This window comes from Cavia porcellus, unplaced genomic scaffold, assembly GCF_034190915.1.
Source record: "Cavia porcellus strain 051 isolate PalLab524CR breed Dunkin Hartley unplaced genomic scaffold, mCavPor4.1 scaffold_16, whole genome shotgun sequence".
In the NCBI taxonomy this organism is placed as follows: Eukaryota; Metazoa; Chordata; class Mammalia; order Rodentia; family Caviidae; genus Cavia; species Cavia porcellus.
The window spans coordinates 2,564,621-2,590,292 of NW_026947499.1; the positions used below are offsets into that span (position 1 = coordinate 2,564,621).

The 25,672-nt window shown below is 44.3% G+C and overlaps 2 long non-coding RNA genes across 3 annotated transcripts; one reads left to right on the top strand and one right to left on the bottom strand.

Moving 5' to 3' along the window:
* Positions 1-2,239: 2,239 nt before the first annotated feature.
* LOC134470778 (uncharacterized) lies at positions 2,240-10,235 on the bottom strand. Its single transcript, XR_010039938.1, has 3 exons — positions 9,786-10,235; positions 9,612-9,673; positions 2,240-5,651 (listed from the first exon to the last, which is right to left on the bottom strand). It is a non-coding gene; the product is annotated as an uncharacterized LOC134470778 (long non-coding RNA).
* Positions 10,236-11,155: 920 nt separating this feature from the next.
* LOC111756104 (uncharacterized) lies at positions 11,156-21,139 on the top strand. 2 transcript variants are annotated; one of them, XR_010039549.1, is made up of 4 exons: positions 11,161-11,803; positions 15,175-15,614; positions 15,748-15,978; positions 20,289-21,139. It is a non-coding gene; the product is annotated as an uncharacterized LOC111756104 (long non-coding RNA). The 2 variants fall into 2 exon arrangements; XR_002790595.2 differs by lacking the exon at positions 20,289-21,139 and having other exon boundaries at positions 11,156-11,803; positions 15,748-16,899.
* Positions 21,140-25,672: the final 4,533 nt, after the last annotated feature.

A 25,672-nucleotide genomic window follows, 5' to 3' on the forward strand; every position in this document is an offset into this window, starting at 1 on the left:
GATAATTTTATTCTTCTTATTTTCTTTTGGTTTAATTTGCTTGCTAACTCTTAGGGATGGATATACTGTTCACAGTTTTAAAGCCTTTTTTATTACAAATACATGTATTTAGAGGTAGAAAATTACTGTGAATATGGATTTTTCCACTTATCAATGTTTGTCTTTAATTATGTGTTACAGAATTTAGATGCAAATGTTTTATAAATAATTACATTTTCTCAAAGATGCTAAAGTTTCATAAAGACTTTCTTTGAGCATTTTAGCTAAAGGATTACTTTGCTAGATATTTCTGTAGAGGAGACAATCTTTTTTGGTACTGTTCACATGGTATAATTTTTACAATCTTTCTATCTCTGCGTTTTAAGTGAGTCTCTTACAAATGTCATTCATTTTAATCCAGGACCATTCATTTCAGTCTTTTAATTAGAAAATTTAATTTCTTTCCATGTAATGCAATTCCCAGTGTCCTTGGCTGTCAACTCACTTTGCTTTTTTCTTTTCATTTGTCCTGCCTGTTTAATTTTTTCTCTCATCTTTTTCCAAATTACAAAAGATTAAATTTCATTTTCTTTATAAATAAGAACATTTCAAGTAATTTTACTATTGTGTTAAGGGATTATGTAGAGGTTGCCATGGGGACATTCAGCTTCAATGTTAATTTTTACCTTTCTTCTTTTCCAAGAAGGAACAGAACCTTAGGGCTGGGAAAGTCCCTTCACTGCCTTGCGGGCTGCTTGCTTGGCCTCTGGTCCTGCCTGTGAATTGTGGGTGCGGACTGACCGGGAGCAGCTGAGGTGTTTATGCTAGTGTTTTACGTGATCATTATTCATCTGTGTACTCACAGTGTCCGCCTTTTTGGTGGTTTATTTATGCATTTTGCCCTGATGGACTGGGATTATTCCATCGCAGAGCCTCTTCTGACAGCGCTTCCTCTGGGTCTTCTGGTACTAAAGTCCATATTTGTTGGCCAGCGAGAGTCCTTGTCTGCTTCTGAGCCCGGAGGCACAGCTGTGCTGAGGGACTCAGTCCCTTGGGCTGAGAGGTCCCTGCCCAGGCCTCTCCTCAGGAAGGGCCCTCTGGTCAGGCAGGGCCCTCTCCTCAGGAAGCCGAACTGCAGTCCTGGATGAGTGCAGGCAGCCTGAGCTCAGGCAGCTGCTGTCTCCTGCTCCCCACCTGTACCACGGGGAAACAGCATCTCTCCTAGTGATCTTTGAAGACTAGAAATAAGTGACTACCTTTTTAGTGTCTCTCTTTATGGGTATTTCACAGAAATAGCAGTGTTAGCACAAGTTTTTATAAAGAGTTTTCCATGCATTTCTCTTGTGGTCTCCCGAAACAGTTGATAGTCTGCTTAGAAATAGTTAGAAACAGTAAGCACTAATACTGGTAGTTTTATTAAATCTTACAGGAAAAGGTTTCAAGCAAAACAATTAAATAGAGTATTAAATAGTTATTTAAAGAGAAATCTACAAATCTACACTTAAATCACTGACTCTGTATGTGTGTGTATGAGTATGTGGGACTATGTGTGTTTGTGAGTGTGTGTGTGTGAGGGTATGTGTGTACATCTGTGAGTGTGTGAATGGATGTGTGTATGTATACATGTGTGTATGACTACATGTGAATGTGTGTGCATGAGTGTGTGTGTGTGTGAGTGTGTATGTGCACATGCATGTGTGTGTGTGCTGAGAATCAAAACCAAGGCTTCCCATGTGTCTGGCAAGCAGGAATTACAGCTTCCCAAAATTTTGGAATTTTAAAAGTCATGCCACGTAATAAGTTCACTTCGGCTGAGTCACTGATTCTCTCGGGCCTCTCCTGTGATTATTTCCCATCCTCTGCTCCCCCTAAATGGCACAGCGGCAAAGCGCCACACACATCTTTTGACGTAGACAGTGTTTGTTTGGCAAAATTTACAACTGCAAGTAACTCACGGTGCAAGCAACATGCAAGACCAGTAAACATTGCTAATGAATTTTATCTTGATAAATGAGGAATGCCTTGCAATACAAGTGTGTGTTGCTGAGCATCACTTATCATAGCTGAGCAAGTGGCTCTCTCCCTCCTCCTTCCCTCTCCCTCTCCCTTCACTCCCTCCCCACCTTCCCCTCTTCTTCTCTCTCCTTCTCCCCCCCTCCTAGACTCTCCCTCTGCCCTTTCTCTCCCTCCCCTTCTTCCCTTCTTCTGCCCCCTGCCTGTCCTCTCTCCTTCCCCCTCTCTCTCTCTGGTTGGGATTCTGGGTGATCATCTCCCAACACCAATATGTTAAGGGGACCTCATCTGCAGAGGAGAAAGAGGAGAAGGAGCAGGAGGGATCCCTCACTCCCAGTGAGATGAGGGAGGTCTGTCAATGTGGGAAACCCTGTAGAGCTGTATGGATGGTATCCACCACCGGAACAAGCTGCAGCAGTGCAAATGATGAATCTGCTTAGTGACCACACAAGATTGCATTCACTTCTGTGCAACATTCTCAGAAGGAGGCGGAAGCAGGTGTGGCCAGGTTAGGTCCCTGATAAGTTGCAGGAGAAGAAACCGATTCCATCCATCAGGCTGAGAGACAGCAGCGACTCCACCAGGGTCAGTGACCTTCCCCTCCCATGTCCCTCACACCAGCCTCGGAGGTTTTCAGGGCAAGTGCAAGCTAACTTGCTTTTCTTTATGTTTTGTATTTTTTTTATTATTCTCCACTGTATTACAGTATTGCAATCTTTTTCATGTGAATATTTTTGGGTTGCAGAATGAATCATCTGCATTTGTACTGTTACGGGAGGATGTTAACTTAGAGATGACATCACCCAGGTCATCAGGTGACTTCAGCTGATCTTACCCCTCCCCACCACTGGGAAAGCTGAAAAAGAGGCCTTTGGGGAAGACTGAGCTCTTTGCCCTGCAAGGGTCAGAGCCGGCTATCCTGTCAGCAAGATGTCAGCCTTCATCACTCCCGGGAGCAATGGGCCTTGTCAAAAGCAAAATCCAATCACAATGGCTCCAAATACCTAAGGTGACTGCTTCGATGTCAGATTGGCCACAGGAAGGAACAGCAGTGGGTCTATTACCAGAAGACCAAGCTCTCCACATCTTTCTGAATTTCCGAGGTGCATTTCCAACCTGCCTGTGCCTAGCACCTTTTGAAAGGTCTATCAGTGAGGTTGTGATCTCTGGAAAGCATGCTCATTATGGTGCCCTCTCTGCACCAGGAGAAGCAGGACAGAAAGCAAATTGGGCCCTGTCACTGTGAGTCTGAGCATCATCACCAGGTAGGTGATGAGCCTGAGTGCCCTGCTGAGGGGTGGGGAGCTTCCCCCCTGCAGAAACGACTCCAGAGGTGATGGATGAGGCAGCTCCACTGGGGAAACTGCTTGTTCCCATTGCTACCGCAGTCAAATTGACTGTGTGTCCTTTCCCCTTCTCTCTGGCCTTGAGACCTCTGCACATCCACTGGGTTTGCATGCCTGTATCACCTGGTCTCCATGGAAACCTCACTGGAAAATCACAGCAGGGACCAAGATTCCAGGGCCTATCTACTGGTGATTGATTTCGCTAAATGAAGGCTTCATTGTCCTGAATTGATTGGCATTAGAACCCGGACAGCCCTCTGCAGTTGATGCCCTCTTGCACATTACAGGATCGTTAGCTGAATCCCTGGCCTCAGCGGGCTGGATGCCACAGTGTCTGAGTTATCTAAAGTGATCTTCACAAGCCACATTCCTCAGGTAGAAATCACCTCTGCTTCAGAAACATGGAGCTCGGTCATGGGAATGTAGGATCCAGTGGGCTGAGGCTTCCCACAGTGTGGAAGTGTAGCTTTGTTTCACTTTCAAACCGGTCTCCTCTCAGATTGTGTCTGGTGGCCTCAGGGAAACCAGCAAATGTTTGCCAAGCAGGAGCTCTGCAAATATTCCACAGGAATGTGACATTCCTACCTCGAGTGTGCCATGGAGGGAGGCAGCATTTGTGCAATCTCAAAGCGCTGTCATGTTTTCCTCCCTTATGAAGGATGTGCCTCTCATGAGCAGGTTTAAAACACTGAAGCGTACAAAGTGGAACGCGAAGGACCCGCTGCCTCCTCCAGCTGGGAGCTCTTCTCCCATCGCCAGGCCTCTGAGCGCTGCAGTCCTTAGAAGCACAAGTAGAAGGCAGGATGTTCAGCTGGCCTGGGGCCTCCCTTGAATGGCCCAAGGGACACCCTGTGCCCCTGCTGTAGCTCCTCCCTGGACTGCTTTTCCTGCAGTGCTCCTGTGGGACTCTGTCTCATTTTGCTCCAAACTAGTGACATGGTTCTCACGGGGGATGTCTTTCTCCAGGCTGTGTACATAAGCTGCTGAGCTCTGTGCGTCTCTGTCTTTCTCACGTATGTTTTCCCATCAAGTACACCAAGGAACCTGAAACTCCAGTGTGCATTTAATGGTCCACTCTGTTGTACATTTTTGTCATCTGCCTTTCACAGGCGTCCTTGTCATTTCTGTTCATCTCTGTAGATTTAGTTCCTGTGGGTCTCAGTGAATATTGCTTCAGGGAGCAAAGAAATGATGTAAGCTCAGGGGCACAGGTGTCCCTTCTCTCTGTGCAGTAGTGACAGACATCACCAATTGCTCCCAGAGCTTCCCCACCAAGGAAATGTGTGGTCCAGGTCCCCATGGACATGGCCAGTTCTCTGGAGCTCATGATGAGTCCTTCCTTGCAACCTAATGCCCATCACTTTAGGAACAAACTGTACTCATTCTAATAAGGCCAATAAAGTGAACATCCATGCATCGTTTTTATCCATGTGATAAAGTAACAAACATTGCCAAGGGGGCCAGGAAAACAGTTTTTTAAAAAGTAGACTTCGAGCTTGTGTTTGAATTCTAGCTCTACAATTCCCTACTCTGCAGCCTCCAGGGGATGACTTTACCTTTCTGTGCTTAAATTTCCTCACCTGCAAAATGCTGATAATCACAGTGCCAGCTCCAAGGGGTGTGGGGGTTTCATAGTGATTACTTAGGGCTTGGTCAACAGGGAGTAATCCTGAGTGTGTGTTAATGTTGAACTAGCTCTCTATTAATTTAAAGCTAAATTTTAAGGATCAGGGTTTCTCTTAGTGTCACCAGGTCGGATCACTGCTACATGATTGTTCTCTCTGAGAATTACAGAACAATTTCTTGTGATACACTCTAAAGGAAGAATTGTGTTTGCTTTTACCACCACCACAGTAAAGAGTGCATTTTATGCCAGGGCTGGTTGCATCACTCCACAAATTCAAATGCAGAGAGAGGGTTCACAAACTCACACACACACATCTGCAGCATGCAATGGGCTTGGGTTTGTTGCTGCTCTGCTCTGGTATATTTTGTTTCTTAAGTAGTTGGTGCCCAGCTCCTCACAGCGCGTGTGGTCACCGTGTGCTGCAGACACACACTGATAGAAACAGACTGAATGTGGCGGCCGATCCCTGAAAGCTGTCTTATGCTGCTGTGGTACTGTAATTGGAAATGTGAGATGGTTGGAATTGGAGGGCGTGAAGAGCAGGCCCCACACTGGAGAACAAGAGTTTGGTGGGTGCCGTGCTGCAAACAGGCATGGTGGGTGCAGCCGTGGGGACCCCATCTTCTAAAGTGGTCACATAAGCTCCTGGTGAGAAGCAATCAGAATTGCAGTGGTCCATTTCAGAACTGAAATAAGAGTCACAGCATCAGATCCCATGCGTGGAGAAGTCACTGAGAAATTCCTGGAATAATCTCTGGTGTGATCACAAAATCACTAGAGTCCTAAGTGATGCCCTTGGCCCTGTCAGGTTGGGCTCTGCTAGATTTTAGGTCCTGGGCTCTCATGTAGGCACAGTTTCTGCCAGGTTAGCAAGCAGTTGTGGGGGAGGGGACAGATTCCTAGATCTTGGGGACATTTAGCCCACTAAGCCCACAGACTCAGACATAGAGCAATTTACCTAATCACCAAAGGGAAGCTGGGTTTTACTGGGCAAGGGGAGAAAGCAGGATGGCACCCTGGGCCGGTCGATGGTCCTCTTGGCCCTTCCTTGCTCAACATTACAGTGTAGTGCAAAATCAGAGCAGCCGTCATGGGGAGGAGAGAGGAGAGACAGTGGTCAAAGGAATAAAAGTTAATTACGAGGAATAAATCCAAGGGGCTGGTAGACAGCTCTGAAGATTACAGGATCAAAGCCCAGAGGAGGACAATTGCTATCTCTGGAGGACAGAGCAGACTCCAGAAGAGTTATTTCCATGTTGGGATTCAGCCTATGTATGTGGAACTAATGGTCTGTATGGAGGAGCTCAGGATATGCCTCAGCCCAGCCTGGAGAATAAACCTCTGGTCACTTGGCACCTCCTGACTTGTGGGAAGAATGCAACAGGGGTCTGCACACAGCCCAGCAGAGAAAGAAAAGCACCTGAGACCCCATCTATGGAGGGCAGAGCAGGGTGTTTTGGGACCAGGAGGAGAAGCACGTGACCCTTGAGTCCAAAGGGACATGGCCAGGGTCCAGCCAAAGTGGGGGCTTAGAGCTGAGAGTCCAGGCCCCAGCCTTGTTCTTCTTGGAGAGTGAGCTTGCCCACGCGACCCATCTCTGCACAGTGCTGTGTCCACCTGCCAGTCAGCTGGGACAGAGCCACAAAGGGGGACCTGTGACTCCTCACCTCTGGAGATGATGCCATGATGAGAAAGACACCCCACCTCTGGTGTCTCAAGGTGTGAAAACAGTTTACGCAAACCTCAAGGGATGGAAGAGAGCATTAGAGACAACAGCGGCTTAACACAGCAGCTCGCAGGACCCTGAGACCACTGCAAACTTCAGGTTTCTCTAGTTCTGTGGACTCAGGATGAGTTTCCTTCATGGCTATGATCAATGATGGTGATAGAAAAAGACACAGCTGGGCCACCAGGAAGGGAGCCATGGCAGGGTCAGGGGGATCCACCTGGAGGCTGCCCAAGTCACCCCCTCTAGGGACCCATGCATGCCACAGGGGTTGCTCTCCCCAGAGGTGGGGAAGCAGCAATACCAGCCTGGGTTTTGGTCCAAAGAAGCCCACCGGAGACCAGCACCCAGATGCCAGGGGGCAGCAAAGGTCAGGTTCAGTTTATTTCCTTGATTAACTGAGCCTGGAGTGGAAATTCACTGAAAGGACTTAATAGGAACAGAAGCAAAGGAAAAAATTTAAAATATAGGCTTCAGAGCAAAGCAGGAATGGGATATACTAGTTGCCATAGTAACAAATGAATGAATGAGCTCTGATTGTTTTTGACTCCAACTTTACATTTCTGAGCAGACTGTGTGAACATCCCTGATAGTCCACAGACCCTCACTTCCCCCAGGGAATCATGAGGCACTGTGACTGAAATTACCACCTACGGCTACCTCCAGGGAGTTTGTGTTTCCCTGCGGTCACCAGAAAACAGAGGGAGAATTAGAGGGCAGGGTGGGTGCTGGGCACCCCAGCTCTCAGTGCTGACTCCAGCTGTTACAGAGCTGGAGCTGGAGAGGCTGGTCTCGCTGGCCACGGGAGCAATGCCCTGCATGGACGCAGTGGGCTGTGTGGTGGACGCACTTGGAGACACAATCTGGGGAGGAGGCGGTGGCGAAAGTTCTGACAGTCAGAATTCAGAAAGAGAGGAGACGTTTCCTGGCAGAGTTCAGGTAGGGCTTGCATGGGTTGCAGACTTCACTCACTGAGAGAGTGGCTGTTACCCTGGCAGTGGGGAGCAGAGGGCTCTGAGCAGGAGGCTGGAGGCCACGAGTCCAGTAACAACAGCAACAAAATAGCATGGCACTCAAACACAGCACAGCATTATAACATACATCGGAAAGTTAGGGAAAGGTACCAATATACTCAGCCAATGAGGTCACGGATGCTTTACCCTACCTGCTGCTTTTGCTATCTCTTTAATTTTTCTATGCTAAGGCGTATTTTATGATAAAAGACAGGTTTTCTTACTTTACAAAAGACACAAGCCCTCCTAAATGTCAACTTCCACTGCATTATAAATTTGGGTACCACACAGGCCTTGTTGAGACAGTGTCCCCCTTCCACAAACGGCTCCCCCCGAGCTTCCTGCCAGCTCCTCAGGCCAGAGAGGAGGGAACCAGTTTGGAGCAAACCGTTCCCCGGGAGGACAGTGATGAAACGTCCCCTAGAATGTCCAGCCCAGGAAACTAAAGCAGGCATAATCCTACCTGTGCAAGTATTTTAGTTCAGGAGGAAACCTCAGGATAGTCTCTAAACAGCATTTGTCACAAAAAAGAATAAAAGTGTCATCAACAGAATAGGAAGGTTCTGAGGGAAAGCTAACCTCATTCGGGCCCTCGCTGGCCTTTCCTCTTCAGGGGTGGCCAGGGCATTGGCTCCTCTGAGCTCAGTGGCTGAGAGGAAGGTAACACAGTAACGGCTGAAGCCATAAACTCAGAGCTGCATTTATTTCTTCAGAATCCCTCAGTGCATGTGGTTGCAACACACAAGCTCTTTAGTTTCACTCCTTTTGGAAAATGTGGAGAGAACTGAGAACATAATTCCTGCGATCAGACCCTTTTCTCTCCGAGGCATAAGATCGTGACCTGCAGGTTTTCCCGCCTGGCAAAGTCTGCAGACACACTGCGCTCAGCCCACAGAAGTGTAAAATGTTCTAGCTGCTGCCCAACAAATAGAAGTACAATAGCCCTTTCCTACAATCTCGCTGTCCAGTGCTATGTGAAGCATGAGATGATTTGGGGTCACGGAGATGCCTTCCCACTTGGCTGAGTGATTTTACCCACAGCCCCTTCCAGCCTGCTCCCTGGATCTGCTTTCCCCTCAGCCTGGGTGCTGTGCTGGGTCCCAGGTATCAGAGCAGTGCTTCCTCCCCCGCAGGGTGAGTAGTGCAGCTGCCTAAGACCAGGGGTCCAGATGGGCAGCTCACCCCCAGCCGCCCCTGGTCCCACACCAGCCTCCACCCAAAGACGTCTGCACACCCTCACTACAATCCGTACCTGACAGCACCCACAGTTTACTTAACAACGGCTGTGTGCCTATGTCATTTCACATGGTTTCTGTGAAAAAATAAAAACCAAGATGGCCACCGCTGTGATTCTTTAAACCTGAAAAACAGTGGTGCTTCCTCATGTCCCAGGACACTACCAAGTCACCTGGCACATTCTTCATGTGGGAGTTCTGGGGAAAACTAAGCACACAGATGCAGAGTTAGGAGCACTTTCGAGCAGGCAAATTTCAGCTGCATTCTTGTTTCCATTGCTGTCGAGCTACAGAATTCACCTTGCTAAGCTCCTCTCGGTCTGTACAGAAACTCAGTGTGGCGTCCTATTTGATAGCACACACGCTAACTTAGCTACTGCTTGTCCTCACTGCCAGGTTCTTGAGGAGTCTGAATAGGTACCAGAATCCGTGGTTCAGTAACTGGGAACAAGAGCGGAAAATCCCATCGGAGTGGGAAATGGGCGTTATTAAATACAGATGGTGCCTTAGATAAGACGGCAAGAGGAAAGCAAATGCACGCTGCTCAAAAACACCCGCATTTGTGTTTTACGCAAAAATGGTCTTACAGGGTGTCTAACTGAGGACACATGGGCCACCTCCATGAGGGTTCCTGGCAGAGGCTGTGGGGCCGAGTTCAGGGGATAAACTCACCACAGATGTCAGGCATGCTGGTGCCTGCCAGGGGCAGGGAGGCAGGACTGGGACATCACTTCCTGTGGGAGAATGGGGGGAAGAAAGACATAGAGCTAAAATTCTCTGCCCCACATCTTCCAGCCCCAGGCAGTCAGTCCTCTCTTTGGTCACCCAGGTGGCCCTGTAGGTTACCTGCTCCTGAGGAGCTGCTCCAGAGGACCGGTGAGCAATGCTGTTGTGAAGATGACCTTGAAATTGACCCTCGGTGGAGGGCAAACAGAAGGAACAACACAGAAAGTGACGAAGACAAACAAGTCCACAAAGTGAGTGCTTCCCAGTCAAACCCACTAGGAGCAGGGAGCGTGACTGCCGGCTCCCTGCGGGCTTGTGCCACTGTTACACACTGCCATCGTTGTTGTGACTTTATGAGCATCGACTTTGTCCCATTATTGCAGCCATTCCTGGACCCAGTGTTGCTAGTCCCGACCCAGACTCCGAGCCTCAGTTGCTCACCGTACCTGCCCATCTTGTGTGCGGGGTTGGCATCTGCTCAGGATATGGCTGTGCCCTGTGCTGTGCCATCCGCTCTCCACAGAGCCCAGCACTCAGCACCAACCTCTAATTGCAGGCCCAGTTCTCTGCGCAAACAGCTGCGGGTAATACAATGAGACCGTGGATCAGAGAAACAGATGAGCTCCGCTAATGAAAGAGGTGAATGTCGGAGCTGTAATGAGCTACTGTATCACAAACGAGCATAAATTACATTGTCAGTGCTGTTTACAGCTTTGCATGGCACGGTGCCCTGCAATTATGTCTATTCAATTATTGCTTTTAGAGAGTTTTTCAATAAAGATTTCTCTCTGTGGCCAAACAGCCCATTTGGAGCTTCCATGGTGTGTGGCATTCAGAACCAGGCATGAGACAGAATTCATCTCTTTGGATCTAGAAATCTCAGAGCCAAGTGTCTGAAGCTGGAAACTTTGAGTGAAATGCACCAGTGCTCAGGATGAAACGGAATGAGGCTGACCTCTCTGTGCGCCGAGAGTTTGAGTCGCATTGCAAATATCGTGGAGTTTAGTTGGCTTACTACAAATAATAAGCGAAAAATACCCAGATTGAGAAACAAAACACTACCAGAATATTTTGTAAGGGCTGAGAAAATCCTTTCTCAGTTTTAAAGCATACAGTACACAAACATTATCTTAGTGATCTTAAAAACCTGGAAACTCTTAACAAATATCCTCATAACTATATTATTCTTAAATATAACTAAAAGTATGTTCTTTGTGTCATTAAATATCCAACCAGGGTTTAAATTTCTCACTGTTTGGGCTTTTTATCCTCCAATGTGTCATTTACAGATGCCACACCTTTCCTTTCTGTAGATGGGCGGGGCTGCCTTTCAGTCCTTTTCTTTCCACAGGAGTTACCAATTTCTGTAATTTATTTAGTTTTGCTTTACTACGTACAGCTGCTCACTCTGTCATGATGGAGCTTGGTTTTCTGTAGGAGTCAAGATAAGTATCCTGATCATGGAGACAGAACTAGGCTTAGCTGGTTTTACAATTGAAGTGTGTTCCCAGCCCGGTACAAAGTTCCACCCCTGTGGGCTGTGAGAAACGCACTTAGAGTCTGAAAGACTGAAAGCACACGTTACTTTCTAGCTACAGTGGAGAGGTGAGGACCGCAGCCCCTGGGCATGAAGAGAGGCAGCGGCATCTTCTTCTCCTGTGCTGTTTCCATGGCAATGCGGGGCTTGTTTTACAACCTCTCTCCCAGAGGCGATGAGGCCAAGCCTGTGACCTCACAGTGGTTTCAGATGTTTGCAGGAAGGGCGATCACACAAAAGGTGTGCTTGGGGAAAACCTGGCACACTTATGGCACCTGTGGGTCTTCTTAGGCTTCTACTTGGATCTAGGTGCAGTCTTGTTAGGAATAAAGGGAAACACAGGAAATCGTCCCACTCATTCCTCACTCCCTCTGGCTGCTGTGGAGCTCAGGTGTATTACAGGAAGCTGCCACACTGTGAGGCACCACAGCAGCCTCCGGAGAAGAAATGAGTTCCTGGTCACAGCGTGGTCTGGAGGCAGCCTGTGGAAAGCTGGCTCTGTGGGACTGTCACCTGGAGGGGTCACTTGCCTCATGTCACTCATCAGTTCTCCCAGCAGCAGAGCAATGAGCTCTGCCCAAAGAGAAGACTCAGGAGCAGGGTAAGTGACCCTTGTGACCTCGGGGGATGGGGCTGGTGAGGAGGATCCCTGAATGCCTTGGGACAACACTGAACCCCTCTGTGCATTGGTGCCAGCACCATTCAACCCTAGATGTCCTGTAGACAAGAAAGCCTGGGCTTGCACTGTTCTTTGCTGTCATTTAGTGGGTGTTACTTCTTTGTGTCAGTTAAATGCACACTCAGCGGTTCTCAGGGGGAGCCTCTCCTTGGGTGGGAGAAGTGGACTCACCTCGGGTGGGAGCAGAAAGACTCCAGGGCTTCATTATTTTCTGAAAGTTTCTCAAGTCCTATTGAAGAAAGTGCCTCTGTTTTTTCTTCAAGCAAATCATTTTGCAGGCAACTCATCACTTTTGTTCCTTGTGTCTATTTCTTAGAAATGCGTATAAAAATAATTTAAGTTATTTATTTATTTATTTTTGCTTTGGAACACATGGAGTAGCTAACCAAAATAGGGATGTTACAAAAAATGACTATGGCCTGTTTTCTATTCCTAGAGTGTTCTCATTCCAGCCTGGAAAACAAAGATAACCCACATGAGGGAGGTGTTGGCTAGTACAGAACAATTTTACTTGATTTACTGTGGTGTTATGCTGCATGCAGAAATGTGTGCAGTGTTATATACATGGACAAATGATCACTACATCTACTAAGACACAGTGCAGAATTCATCAAAATAGAGCTGGCAGTCACCCTCGCAGTGCCACATAAAATTTGCTAGGAACATTTAAGTCAAAATGCATCTATAAGCAGCTAAACTTCATGTCTATGACGCTGGTGATGGATAGTATTTGTATATTAAGACAGCCTTGTGCTGTTCCTACAAATACAGATACACTTGGTGCACTTCAGACTCTGATCATTTTGTTGCAAGCTTTAGGCTTATAGAAGAAGTCTCAAAGGCAAGTGTCACCATTGGTTTCTGGCTTAGACTCCTGGAATGATTTTGAGGAGCTGTCTTCTTGTTTTGGGGGCAATACCGTGACCACTTTGGCTCACCCCTACCCTGACTTCCTATCAGCTCACAAATGGAAAGCAAGGTGGTCCCTAAGGAGGACTCCAATAGGCTGTGCCTTGTGGGATTCACCCTTGTGTGGTCTCTTCCTCTACCCTAGCAGCTGAGTTTAGAGACTTTTCCACTGAGTGGGATGCAGCCAAGTGGTGAGGTCCCTGTTCTGATGGGAGGTTATAAAAAGGTCACGGCTTTCATGGCAGGTGTGCACTCTGTCTTCTCTGGAGTAAGCCCTTGGGAGAGGGGTTAAATGACAAATGGCTGAGGTCTGCTGCTGCAGCATGAGCCAGCTCCTGGATCAGGTTTGTGGTGCCCCTGACACTGGCCAACAGCTAGATGATAGCCCCACAGGGACTCCTCCAGCCAGAGTCACCCAGTTCAGCCACTCCTAGGTGATCAATACACACAAACTGTAAGATGGTCAGTAGCAAGTGATTTCTGCTGCTTAGTTTTGAGATATTTTGTCAGACCATTAAAAATGATTTGGGACACCTGCTTGGAGAGTTAATCTATGTTTTATTTATATTTAAATATAATATTTTGTTGTTATTTTTGTGAATGCAGGGCCTTTGCATTGAGCTGCATCCCAAGTCCTTTTAATTTTTTTAAAGACAGGATCTTGCTGTTAAGAAGTTGCCTAGGCTTGGTTGGAAATTGGGATCCTTCTGCCTCAGCATCTCAGAGTTCTGAGATTACAGACAAGCACCTATGCCTGGCTGACATATATTTCTATGAACTGGATCATTGATTTTAATATTATCAGGGAAGATGTTTGGAAAGCTGCAAACTCACAAATATCAGGATATACAAGAAAATATTACTAGTCTCTATCCATGATGCATATATATATATATATATATATATATATATATATATATATACTTGTGATAAGTCATAGAAAATGCATGCATGGGATTTGCTCTCAGTGATAGTTTTAGACACAAGAAATCATTTAGCACCAATGATTTAGGAAGAAATAGGAAAACAGGAGAAAAGAGAAAATAAAAAGTTCAAGGAAAAAATGAAAAAGGCTAAAAGGAAGAGGAGAGAGGAACAAAAGAAAAAATAACCATCACAATATACAGTACATATTTTAGCTGTTTTTATTGCTGTGACCGGGAAACTGTAAGCATGAAGTACTGCAATTTATCTATAAAACTAAGAAGCAGCACTGAGGTGACTTTGATGTGATCACGGCTTCCGTGCCATAAACCCCAGAATAACTGCCTTCCTGTTGAGTACAGGACCCTGGAGCCTAGAGGTGAATCTCCAGGCCACAACATCCAGCAGGGACTACAAACGTTTCCCTGTCTTGCAGTGTAACAGACATGTCCCAGAAAACTGCATAAAATACATATTTCTAGATCAAAAATAAATATACTCATGTCAAATGTTCATATGGTATAAGGACAAGGCATGTAAACAAATGGGTTTGTGGATATGCAGATGGGAAAAAGTCACATTTCCAACACTGGATCAGATGCACAGCTTTGTCATGGTTAGATAAGTTCCTGAATATTATGAGTAGAATTTGGACTTTTTAAACCTGCTTATCTAAAAATTTATACATTCAGGTTCTTTTCTTTCTCCTCATTGGGAAACACTCCCTCTCCATAGCCTAGAAATCTCATATTTGGAGCTCCAGGTCGCTGCTCAAAGAAAGGTGGAGACAACCATACCAGCTTTATAGCAGGTGAACTGCACCTTGAAAGACCTTGTCAGAGCTAAGGAGCCCAGTGAAGGACTAAGAGGTTATGTCAGTGCTGCAAAATCTTGTTTCCAGCAAACTGCAACTCTCAGCCAGCAAATAGACACCACAGGGTGCTATCAGGAAGAGAATCAAGAACATAGGGACTTTGTACACTGATCATCATCATTCATGCTAATTATTGAAACCCAGAAAGAAAGTCAGTAAGTCAGAAAACCGCAAAAAAAAAAGAACAAATTATCCCATGCATCCCAGGAGGAACAGCAGTATATCTTGGAATTTAGAATGAGCAAGAACCAAGATCCAATATTTAGGGTGCGAATAACTGCAAACAACAACTGCAAAAATATAAATCAGTTACAATAGCCAAGCTAGAAAGAACATTCTACAAAGTTACAAGTCTGGGCATTTCCATTCCAGATAGCAGAAGTGTAAGACACTGTCAGTGCATGCATGAGGATCATTCATGAGAACCATCTAAAATGTGTAACTGGAGGTTTGTTTCTCCTCTCTCTGGTGCAGGAGCATTCACTCATATTGAAATGTTCCTCCCCGGGGCTGCAGACTGTGGGAACTAAGAGCCACATATAAATAATTGAAAACAAGTTTGATAATCTGTCCTGACCACTTACAGGAGAGCAGTGTGAGAGCAGCCCTGGGAGGTGATATGCAACAAGTTTGCAAGAAAAATGACAGTGCTTCTTGACTAGAACAAGGAAGCAAAGAGGTCCTGCAGACAGGCAGCTTTGGCCCCAGTAGGGGAGGATGCATCGGAGAGGACACGGTGAGGACTTGGTGGCCGCAGGTGACCTGAGCCATGCGGAGGCTGAGAGCTACGGAGTTTCTCTGCACCTAGACCCACACCCAGCCTCTGCAATTTTCCCACTGAATCTCGACTTGCATAACCCAGCTCCACGCTTCCTCTGCTCTTGAATTTTATTTGTCTTGCATACCGAGTGCAGCACTGTGGTACTGCCATCTGGAGAGACAGCATTAGCAATGGCCACAGACCAGCCTTACTAAAAGCAGCTGAAAAGTGAAGATATTGGGCCACTGTGCAAAGGTCCGCAGGTGGTAAGTTCTCGCTGGACACACCCTGAGTTCTCTTTCATGCTGCTGGGTCCCTGGGGGGATTCTTGGGTGACCTGAATGTTCTCTGTGAGGGCTTACAAGAAATTCACAGGGTTACTTATTTTATAATATGCAGATCATGACACGGCCTGGCTAAGGGAAAGTCTTCATCCTTCCTATTGGGTCAAAAAGAGAGTCTGCTTCAGTGCTACACAGTTCCAGCTCAGCAGGGTGCTCATCTTCCTGCCTATTGACCTGGCCACTTTCTGACCAAGGAAATTCAGCTTAAAAGGTCGTGCTCCTGTTCTATGTAAGGCACAATAAGGATTGGAGAATTCACTTTGATGATCTTCGGTAATGGATACTGGTAAGCCACTCTGCACAACCTCACTGCAATAAAGAGCTCATCCAAGATTATTTCGAGAGTGAAGGAGAAACCAACACTGATTTTTCAGAACTAAGGCTGGGTGAGACAGTGCAGAGGGTTAAACCGCTCAGCATGCAGATGAGTTGATTCTGCATGAAGAATGAGATGATCTCTTTACTTTTCTCTGGTTCATCACAAGAACATCCTTTTCCACTTGGCTGACAAGGACCAGTGGCTGTGTGAAGCCCGCTGCGGCCACTCATTTCCCACAAGCAGGGGCTCACCTGCTCCCCAAAGCCTTCACGCTCTAAGGTACAAGTGTCTAAGGACACCAGTGAGGAGCATGATTTCAGTTATGTTTTTCCTCATTCACACTGGAATTTCTGGATATTTTCCCCTCCTTCAAGTAGAAAAGGGAACAAGTTCAGTGATTGAAAAATATTCGGTTCCTTTGAAAATTCATGTAATAGAGCACATTACATTCTTTAAGTTCTCCAACTACTGTCCAATACAGGGGTGCTCTTTACTATCACATATGATTTTATTATATTCCCTGAACTGAAGGGTTACACTGAAGAAGATAGTTACATCTCTCTATGCCTGTTAGTTTATATCTGTATCTACCTATCTACATGTTAATTTACTAAAACACATGTAACATAGTTTAATATAAACTATAGATAAACAGTACATAGATTGGGGAAATGAAATCTATTAATTCATATGTAATTTACTATATTAGTAGCTAACCAATGTATGGCACATATCAATTTATTAATTTAATATGCTATGTCTATAGCAATATCTATAATTTGATAGATTAGATGTATGGATCTAATCTACGGAAGAGACAGCTCGATGGATGAATATATAGTATATGCACAAACATACCTACACAGAAGCTGAAATAAAAAATTCTACTTTTCAATATATTATTTGTGCAAGAAGTGCTGCTTCACATAGAGTATATTTTATGCCTACTTTACATATTTCTAACAAATCACGATTGCGTTCTACTGGGCAGAAAGGTTTGTAGATAATTAGAATAAATAATGGCACTGATGTGAACAGGATCCTCATATGTTACAGACATTTATCTTGGAATAGCATATTCCTATGGGAAAACAAAGTCCCCGACTCAGTGGGTTAAAAGGGAAGTGCTCACCCTCCTCCTGGACACTGCCTTTGGGCTGGGCCAGGCACTGGAGTTGGAGGGAACTTGGTCACCCTGTGCTCCTCCGCCAGGGGGCGGTAGGCTGGGTGGAGTCACCCACAGGTTCCCTCACAAGCATTCCAGGGACGGTGCTGGCAGCTCCCCGCCTCATCCGGGTCTTTCCCTGTGGCTGGTTGGTTTGCTTTGTGCTTGGTGGCTGGACTTTTACTGTGAATATCTTTAAAAGGCCGGTGTAAGCTCTGTTGCCTTTGCTTTGCTAAAATTGATTGTTCCACAGTCTGACTTCTGACACATCCCATCCATCAAGGCCATTATGCAAGTGCCCTCAGACCCAAAGGGGGAGCAAAAATAAGCAAAAGCTCTCCAAAGATTGGGAAGAGCATCTTGTGCCCTTGTTTGATAAGGCACGCTCCCAAAATTACCCACCCTTGTCACAGTTGGTTCCAAACACTCGGTGTCCGTCCGTCTGACAGAATTGTCGCTCACAGAGGTCGCACAGGCAGACCCAGTTCCCCGTCCATTTTCCAGGTGAAGACAGCGGGACGTGGGGCTTGGCTACCAGAAGACCTAGGAAGAATTATGAGCAAGTGTGATCCATCACTGACCTGATAATGCTCATCCTAGCAGTAAGAGAAAGGGCAAAGTGGACACCGACACTAGAGAAGTATGCAAGACATTCATTAGGGTCAGGAATGCAGATGAGAAGGACGGGACTTTACCACGACCGCACCCGTGTTCAGGTTTATTCCTACGCTGTGTAAGACAAGGTGGCTGAAGGGCCCAGGAGTCTGAGGCCCTGAGTTCTCCAGCGGGCTTTTTTCCTGGCCCAACCAATAAGGCTCTGTACCTGGAAAACAGCACATCTGTGACCCTGTGACCAGACCAAGGTGGAAAGTTTAATAGGTACAGAAAGCCACTTTCCAGCTCCAGATAATGGCCTCAGCCAGGTGGGCTGGTGCAGAGTTCGGGGGCTGTGGTAAACTTGAGTGTTAGCCACCCCACCTCTGTGTCTGCACTGTGAGGGTGAGAGCATGTGGGATCCCCTCGACAGCTGCAGGAGGAGCAGCCCTCTCCTCCTCTCACTGGGTGAGGCCCCTTCACACCCATCCTGCAGCCTATTCCTAAGTTTTGATGTCTGCCCTTCTCAGGGGTCTGCTTCTTCATGGTAGCAAAGAACTGCACCCTTCCCCTCACAAACCAACTAATCCTGCATTTACCCTTGCACCCTCATCTCTGGGGTCTCTCACACTCGGGGTCACTGGGCCCTGCCCTATGTCCCTGGACTAGGACCAGAAAGCCAGAGACAGCCTTCCACCAAGGAGCCCAAAGAGCCCAGGGAGTCGGTCAATCTGCCAGTGCTAATCTGCTTCCTGCCTGGCTGTCACCTCCCTCAGCACCTGGGGTAGAGAGGGCTGGGGCCCGAGCCCTGCTTCATCTCACCACTTCCCAGTGCTCCCCTGAGATCACTGTGGAGACAGGGCCCTCCCTGGGGGAACAGTGGGTTGCAGAGTCTGTTCCAGGGCAGCTGGACTGCTGGTCTCACTGTCCCTGAGTAATAATGGATCATGTATTTTAGGTCACTTTTTGATTAGAAGCCTCAAAGTAGTTGAAATGGTCCTACGGTTGTTTACTTACTTTATATGATAGAAAAGGAAGAGTTATTTTGCTCTCGGGAAGCAACTACATAGTCACAGTGATGATGGCCAGTGTTTCCTCTGCCTTTGACTCGAGGTCAGGAATTCAGGTGTGATGCATTCATTGTCCATCAGACCTGCCGCCAGGATGCTGACCAGTGAGGTATCAGCTAGTACCTGCAGCCTTTGGGAGAGCTCTGGCCTTCAAAAAGAAGTTACCTTGGAGACCAGTTTAACAGGAAGGAATTCCAAAACTAAGAAGGATCCGTGATTCCTTCACTTGCCAGAGAGGGAGCGCAGGAGCCTCCAGCTAACATGGAACAGCACCTGGAAGAGCTACAGAGGTTGTCTGGGAAATTCAGAAAGAATTATATGCAAATGTGATTCATTCACTGACCTAATAATGCTCATTCTAGCAAAGGAAAAAAAAAAATGTATCTGTCTCAAGGAAGTTCCATTAGGGAGCATGTGGCATAGGATACTGTGACAAATTTATGTTTCATTTATGGAGAAAATAAATTACAGTGTTGAGTGTTGATTCAAGAATGAAGCATTTCTCTCTGTGATCCACTGAAGATAAATTGGCTCCCGGAAGATACAATCAACCCAGCCTGGTTCCTGAATCTCAGGATGAGCATGAACACATTTCTTCAGAAACTTCAGCTCCACAATTCCATCAGGAAATGACTTCTGCTTTGCCTGTCAGCCCGAAAATTACAGGTTTCAGAACAGCTCTTATTTTTGCAATGATTTACAACAACTATGCTGTTACTCTAGCTTGTCTTTCTGGGTCAAGTTAAGTTAAACGAGTATTTATCCAAAACATCAGTACAGCGTGAGCACAGTGATTCAGAGTAAATACTTAAATATCTGATCAATCATTTCTAGTATAACTTTTTAGACCTGGAATTTCTCAGTTAAAGATTTTGCACAATGTTAGATGTTTTTTGACCACTTTCTTTTATAGAGACAGTGCTTGGGTGGCCTCCAGGTGGCTGTGCATGCACGCTTGGGCCTGTTCCACACTTGTATTTTGTTGAGGTTTGTTTTACTACTTCTCAAAGAGGGATCTGAACAGAATCCATCTAATCAGCAAAGGCAGAAGACCCTTTCAGGTAGGAAAAGGTGAAAATGGGATTTTTAAAGAGAAATTTCAGTGTTCCTTGACAGCACTGTCATCTACAGGCCCAGGGGCAATGCAGGGTGGTGGAAATGACCCTGCTGCTGTCTGGGTGCCCTGCAGAAGCCGCTTCCCTTGGCCTCTTGGCTGTGCCTCATCCTGGTGTGGGCTGGGGTATGGCCCCTGGGTTCTCACAGAAGCTGAGGCTACGCAGCTTTCTTTCTGTCACTGTGCCCCATGCTGCAGGTGCCCCATGTGGGGCCCACGGTACCAGTGATCAGGGCCTGGGATTGTCTTGCTCGTCTCTAAGCAGGCAGTGAAGTTCTGCGAGATGAGTTGTGATTGGATGAAGCCCTTCTGTTAGTGCCTTTCTCTTTCCTAGTGATTGGTCCCACAATGACGTGTGACATGGTCCTGGACAATGCGGGGTGAGAGGAAGACAGCAGAAGGACCTCCAGAGCAGCTACCCTGTCCCGCCATAGGAGAGGACACGGTGAGGGCCTGGTGGCCGCAGGTGACCGGAGCCATGAGGAAGCTGAGAGCTACTGAGTTTCTCTGCACCTAGACCCACATCCAGCCTCTGTAATTGTCCCCCTGTATCTTGACTTGCATAACTCAAACTCCAGGCTTCCTCTGCTCTGAATTTCATTTGTCATGCATACCCAGTGCAGCACTGTGGCAACGCCACCGGGAGAGACAGTGTTAGCAATGGCCACGGACCAGCCTTACTAAAAGCAGCTGAAAAGTGAAGACATTGGGCCACTGTCAAAGGCGTGCAAGTGGTAAGTTCTGGCTGGACACAATCCGAGTTCTCGTCCATTCTCCTGGGTCCCTGGGGGTTTCTTGGGTGACCTGAATGTTCTCAGTGAGAGCTTACAAGGAATTCGCAGGGTTACTTATTTTAGAATATACAGATGTCATGTCATGGTTAAGGGAAAGTCTTCATCCTTCCTATTGGGACACCAAGAGGATCTGCTTGACTACAGTTCCAGCTCAGCAGGGCACTCGGCTTCTTGCCTATTGGCGTGGCCACTTTCTATAGCAGCTAACCAATGTATGGCAGATATCAATTTATAAATTTAATGGGTTTTGTCTATAGTAATAGCTACACATATGATAGATTAGATGTACGGATCTAATCTACAGAAGAGGTAGCTCGATGGATGAATATATATAGTGTATGCACAGACACAGCTACACAGAAGATGAAATAAAAATTCTACTTTCAATATATTACTTGTTCAAGAAGTGCTGCTTCGCATGGAGTATATTTCTTGCCTGCTTGCACATATTTCAAAGAAATTGATATTGTGTTCCACTTTTTTTTTTTAAATTTTATTTAAAAGGAAAAAGAGAAAAAACAAAACAAAACAAAGCGGTGTAAGGGTACAAGTAATGCAGAACTACAAAAAAAGTAAGAAATCACCAGTTAATAGATTACACATTATCATCTTAGAGATAGTTGCCCAAGTCACAGTATCAAAGCATACAAAGTGGACATTCAAACAGAGAGACTGCAAACACTTGTGTTCAATGATCCAACAAAAAACATTAATATGGTCAGCTATTTAACACCCCTAAACACACTTGCAGTTGTATCCTTTAGAGCACTTTTTTTCCCTCTCTTTTTACAACAATATTTACACATTTTGGGTTTTATTACTTCTTAGTTCTTATTACTTTTTTTTTTTGGAAGAGAATAAAGTAAAAAATGGCAAAACAAACCTGTCAGTCAAAACCAAGGATAGACATAGTACCTGATGTAAAAACAGAGTACAAGGCTATCAACAATGGTTACCATAATGCCTCTTGCTTCCTTAAAAAGAATTGTCTATCTCATCAGGTATTATAAAGTTGAACAAAACAGTAGAGAACAAGACCAATAAAACTTAAACATTGTAAACATTACAGGACTTTCAAAAAAGATAATAGTCAAACCAGAATGGGCATCTTAGTGAATCTTATTGCCTTCAAAGTAGTTGCCTATACCCTCAAACTTCATACTATCATACAAAATGAAACAGAGTCTAATCAGTCAAAACAAGATAGTGGGAGTACTGTAGGACTTCAAAACAAGTTAATAGGAAATCAAAAAAAGTTACTATAATATATTCTGCTAATGTTTTAAATTTTTCCCCTTAATTAAAAAAAACCATAAAAAATAACTAAATAATTTTTAATGAATAAGGGAGAGATTAAGATAAAAGAGGACATAACAACATAACAATACAGGTCAAAGTAAGACTGTTTCAGCAACCTAGTGCTTCACCACCAAATAACCCGACTTAATAGTAGTTACCATAGTGCCTGTCCTTTTCCTAGAAATATTTGAATATAACTTCATATACTATAGCTTCAAATATTTCCATATCATGAAGCCCAGAATAAAGCCTTTCCAATTAATAAGTGAAAACTTTATAAGGCTTCAAGGCCACATAATGGGGAATCATGATTACCACATACTTTTATATATTTGAATCATTACTTACATTAGGGAAACTATTTGGTGTTCACACATGCAAGATTGATTTATTTCACTTATGAGTATGGTCTCAAGCTGCACCCATTTATTGATAAATATCTCAATGTGATCCTTCTTTATAGGTAAGTAACACTCCATTGTACAGAAATACCACAACTTTTTTATCCATTCCTCAGTTGATGGACACTTGGGTTGTTTCCAAGATCTGGCAATTACAAATTGTACTGCTATAAACATAGGTCCACATATATCACTGTGGTATGATGCTTTCAGTTCTTCTGGGAATATGCCTAGAAGTGGAATAGCTGGAACAAATGGGACTTCCAATCCCAGGTTTTTGAGAAATCTCCAGACTGACCTCCACAAAGGTTGTACCAGTCTATACTCCCACCAACAATGTAGGAGAGTTACTTTTTCCCCACAGCCTCTCCAGCATTTGTTGTTGCTGGTTTTCTTGATCCTGGCCATTCTTTCAGGAGTGAGATGGAATTTCAGTGTGATTTTAATTTGCATTTCTCTAATGACTAATGGTGGTGAACATTTTTTCATGTATTTATTTGCCATTTTTTTTCTTCTTCTGAGAAGTGTGTATTCATCTCAGATGACCATTTTTGGATTGGATCTTTGAATTTTGGGGGGTCTGAGTTTTTTTCATTCTTTATATGTTTCAGACAAAAGTGCCTTGTCTGAGGGGGAGTTACTAAGATATTTTCCCAGTTTGTGGTTTATCTTTGCACTATGATTTCTTTTGACATGAAGAAACTTTTTAATAAGAAGTGGTCCCAGTTATTGATTCTGGGAAGTATTTCCCGTGCGGTTTGAGTCCTGTTCATGAATTGTCTACCTACCCCTATGTCTTCAAAGTTTCTACCCAATTTGTTTTCCAATAGATTTAGTATTTCTGTTTTAATGTTCAGATCTTTGACCCATTTAGATTTTAATTTAGTACATGGTGATAGGCATGGGTCTAGTTTTAGATTTTGGCAAATGGAGAGCCAGTTTTTCCAGCACCATTTATTAAAGAGACTGTCATTGTTTCAGTGAACCTGCTTGACTCCTTTATTAAAGATAAGGTGGTTGAGTGTGTTTGTAGTTGTGGTTGTATCTTCTAATCTATTCCATTGATCTTCGGCTCTGTTTTGATTCCAGTACCATGTTGATTTTACTACTGTTGCTTTGTAGTATAACTTCAAGTCAGGGATTGTGATACCTCCTGTATTGCCTTTGCTGCTTAGAATTCCCTTTGTAATTCTAGGTCTCTTCTGGTTCCAGATGAATTTTAGGAGTGATTTCTCTATATTTATAATGTATGTTGTGGTATTTTTATTGGGATTGCATTGAATCTGTATAACAGTTTTGGGAGAATGGCCATTTTCACAATTTTTATTCGTCCTATTCATGAGCAAGGGATGTCTTTCCATTTTCTGAGATCATTTTCATTTTGTTTTTTCAGTGTACTATAATTTTCCCTGTATAGGTCTTTCACTTGTTTCATAAGAGTAATTCCTAAATATTTGATTTTTTTGCTTGCTAGTGTGAAGAGTGTGGTTTCTCTTATTTCCCTCTCTGTGATTTTATTGTTAGTGTATAGGAATGCTATTGATTTCTGAGTATTGATTTTGTATCCAGCTACATTACTGAATTTATTTATTATATCTAAGAATCTTTCAATGGAGTTTAGGGAGTCTTCTATGTAGAGTATCATGTCATCTGCAAACAAGGATAATTTATTTTCTTCTTTTCCTGTCTTTACCCCTTTTATTTCTCTCTCTTGTCTAATTGCTCTGGCTAGTACTTCCAGTACTATATTAAATAAGAGTGGTGATAAAGGACATCCTTGTCTTGTGCCTGATTTTAATGTAAAGGCTTTCAATTTTTGGCCATTTAATATGATACTGGCTGTTGGTTTGTCATAAATGGCCTTTATTATATTGAGGTAAAGACCATCTATTCCAATTTTCTGTAAAGTTCTTATCATGAATGAATGTTGGACCTTATTGAAGGCTTTTTCTGCATTTATAGAAATGATCCTGTGATTCTTACTTTTGGCTTTATTGATATGGTGGATTACATTTATTGATTTACGTATGTTGAACCATCCTTGCATTCCTGGGATGAATCCCACTTGGTCATGGTGTATAATCTTCTTGATGATTTGCTGCATCCTATTTGCTAATATTTTATTGAGGATTTTTGCATCTGTGTTCATTAGGGAGATTGGTCTATAGTTCTCTTTTTTAGTTGGGTCTTTCTCAGGTTTTGGTACTAGAGTAATATTTGCTTCCAGGAATGACTTGGGAAGAATTGCTTCCCTTTCAATTTCATTGAATAGTTTGAGAAGTGTTGGCATTAGGTCTTCTTTGTATTTCTTGTAGAATTCTGCAGTGAATCCATCTGGCCCTGGGCTCTTCTATGTAGGCAAGGACTTAGTTACATTTTCAATTTCATTAACAGAGATTGGGTTATTCAGCAGTTTTACATCCTCTTTATCTAGCTTTGGTACTTCATATGTTTCTAAGAATCTGTCTTTTCTTCTGTGTTATCAAACCTTTGAGAGTAGAGGTTTTCGAAATAGGTGTTGATGATCTTCTGTATTTCTGTAGAGTCTGTAGTGATTTCACCTTTTTCATTTCTTATTAAATGAATTTTAGCTTTTTCTTCCCGTTTTTTAAATAAGGTTGGCTAGGGGCTTATCGATTTTATTTATTCTTTCAAAGAACCAACTCTTTGATTCGTTGTTTCTTTGGATTGCTTTCTTAGTCTCTACTGCGTTGATTTCTCTTCTGAGTTTTATAATTTCCTCTCTTCTTTTGGCTTTGGGCTTGAATTGCTCTCCTTTTTCTAGCTTTTTGAGGTGTAGCATCAAGTTATTGATTTGTATTCTTTCTGTTTTCCTGATGTGGGAACTCAGTGCAATAAATTTTCTTCTAAGGATGGCTTTCATTGCATCCCACAGATTCTGGTAAGTTGTATGTGCATTTTCATTTTCTTGTAGGTATTGTTTAATTTCTTCTTTAATTTCTTCTGTGACCCACTGATTACTCAAAATTGTGTTATTCAGTTTCCACGTGTTTGTGGGATTTTTGCAATATCTTTTATCATTAATTTCTAATTTCAGAGCGCTATGATCCGATAACATGCAAGGGATGATTTTAACAATTTTCCATTTGTTGAAGTATGTTCTGTGAGCTAATATATGGTCTATTTTAGAGAATGATCCATGTACTGCTGAGAAGAATGTGTATTCTGATGTTGTTGGGTGGGACATTCTGTATATGTCTATC